The sequence below is a fragment of the Nuphar pumila genome, chromosome 16, assembly GCF_984573655.1.
Source record: "Nuphar pumila chromosome 16, dmNupPumi1.hap1.1, whole genome shotgun sequence".
In the NCBI taxonomy this organism is placed as follows: domain Eukaryota; kingdom Viridiplantae; phylum Streptophyta; class Magnoliopsida; order Nymphaeales; family Nymphaeaceae; genus Nuphar; species Nuphar pumila.
This window is the reverse complement of record NC_143264.1, coordinates 75,271,379-75,273,934: the sequence shown is the minus strand read 5'-3', so window position 1 is coordinate 75,273,934 and position 2,556 is coordinate 75,271,379.

Sequence of the window (2,556 nt, the reverse complement as noted above, 5' to 3'; positions counted from 1 at the left end):
GTGTTTAGTTTTGTTGAGAACTTTTTAATTCTTAGTCTAATTAGTTTAGAAGTGTTTAATTAGTATTTCATTCATTTGAGAAAAATTCTTTTTTATGAAACACATTTTTTTAGAAGTACTATTTTGAAATTTTTGAAAATTAATTGGATTTTCTTGAAAAAAAAATGTGTAACCTAATTTTTTAGTATAAATAGTATGTTTTAGTCACGAAACACATTTTTATCTCTTGAGAAAACACATGCCTCTTCTCCCTCTTCTCTTCTCTTCTCTTCCTCCTCATTTTCGTTTTCAATTAGTTCTCTCTCGTTCTCTTCATTTCTCCTCCGGTTTCATCTTGCTTCTAACCTTTTTCTGAAGCCGGTTCTTCTTGCCTCCTCTCAACGGAGGCACGTGTAGCTCAAATGTAAGACCACTTTCTTCTTCTCAACCTCTCCATCGGAAATAGATCGAAAGGTATGTTTCTTCTCTCTGTGGTTTTATAGTTTTAGTTTCTGCATATATATATCATATCACTGCATGTAGTTCAGCATATCATTGCATATTTATTATATGTAGATTAGATTAGTTTTAGTTTTATTATCTGAAAATCTAAAAGAAAAAAAATAAAATAGTTTAGTTTAGCATTTTTTTCGATTTACGTGCTGAGTTAGAAAGTTGTATTATTTTATATAGTTAGTTTTTAAATTTAATTCACGTCAAGTGTTGTCTTTTATTAGAATTAGTTAGTTGCTTTCATTAGACATAAATTAGTTTAATTAAAATTCAGATTAGATTTAATCATTTTAGCTTATTAGGGTTTTATATATTTTTTTAGTTAGTTCATGATTTTCAATGCTTAGATCTAATCTTTTTTGGTTATTTTCATTAATAAGTTAGTTTATTTATTAATCAAATCATGCCTTTGCAGCTTTTAAAATGTTAGATTAGTTAAGTTTAGTTTTAATTAATGTTAAATAGCATTTTATTACATTAGAAATTGGTAGATAGAATAATCATTATTTATTTTTATTTATTTATTCAGCCAAATAGATTAAATTTATTTATTATTTCTATCAGTTAGTTAAGTTTATTTCCAATCTCAGATGTTTTATTTCTTGTATTTAGATTAGGATTTAGTTGCTAATTTATTAAGTATCATTTTTAGATAAATTTAATTTTTTGTTGATTTAGATCATAATATTTAATCCTTTTTAATTTATGGTTTTTAAATTTCACGTTAATCTGTGTTTTTCTTTTGAGCAGTCAGTTTAGTGGTATTCTTACTTTAACGCCATTAGCTTAGTTTAATTAGAGTAATCAGCTCAGATTAATTTAAGTCTAGCCGATTCTTGTTTTTCAGTTTTCATTCAAGTAAGTTAGTTATTAATTAATTAGATTACATAGTTAGTTTTCATTTTGTTTTGTTTTTGTTTCAGATTTGATGTCTGTACAACATGTTTTATTCTTTGTCATTCGTTTGATTGTTAGTTATTAATCTTGTATTTAGTTTAATAGTTAGTTTTAGTTGATTCTTGTAATTCAGTTAGCATTTGTTTTTCTTGATTGTTATTTAGTTAGTTTTGCTATTTTGTCATTTAGTGCTTTAGTTTGTTACATATTAGTTCATAGTTGTTACATTTAGTTAGTTTATTATTAGTAGTTAGATTCTTGTTTTTATGATGTTTCTTTGAACTAACATTAGATTTTTGTTTAGTTTTTATGTGTTTTGTTCTTGTTTTGTGATTTTGTTTTATAGGAAAGCAGTTAAACGTGCAGTGAGTCCTTAAAAGTACTTCTAAAAAGCCCCCTGATATCCCCCAAAAAGCCCTTTGAAAGACCCTTTTGAGCCCTCAAGTAGCCCTCAACAATAAGCAAAGAAATATCAAATAAAGCAAAGACATAAAAAGGGACTAGAAGCTCAAGCACTGAAGACCTTGTTTCTCTTTTCTTTTAGATTAGGGGTATTTATTTTATTAATTTGAATTTATAAAAGGCCTATAACTAATTATTATTTATTTAAACCCTCTGCAAAGGGTCGTACTCTTAATTAATTAATTAATTAATTCTTTTATTTTTCAAGGCAATAAAGAGTAGATTAGTTTTCTGTGAAATACAAAGTGTTTCTCCCGTTCCTTGAGATCGATCTGAATTCCACCACTCGTGCGAGCTAGTTTGTAGTATTTGGTGTCTAGCTTTCATACTATTTTTATTGAAAATATTGTTTTAAAAATCTATTTCATAAAACTTATACCAAATTTTTGGCACCATTTACGGAGAATGAAGATTGAAATGAGTATTCACTTTATTGTCTCTATATGTTCTCATTTTACTTAGGATTGTTAGGTTCTTTTTTGCATAATACCTAGGATTGTTAGTTTATTTTTTATGTTCATTAACTAGGATTGCTAGTTTGCTTCTGCATTTAGAATTTTTAGAATTACGTTGCTTGTGAGCCCTAGAGACCATTTTACTTTTTTTGCACGGCACACCTAGTAGGTTTTTTCTTAGGAGGTGATTGTGCACGATTGGTATTGTGCCCATAGTTTTTTTTTTTTTGCAAAATATTTGTTTGGGTGC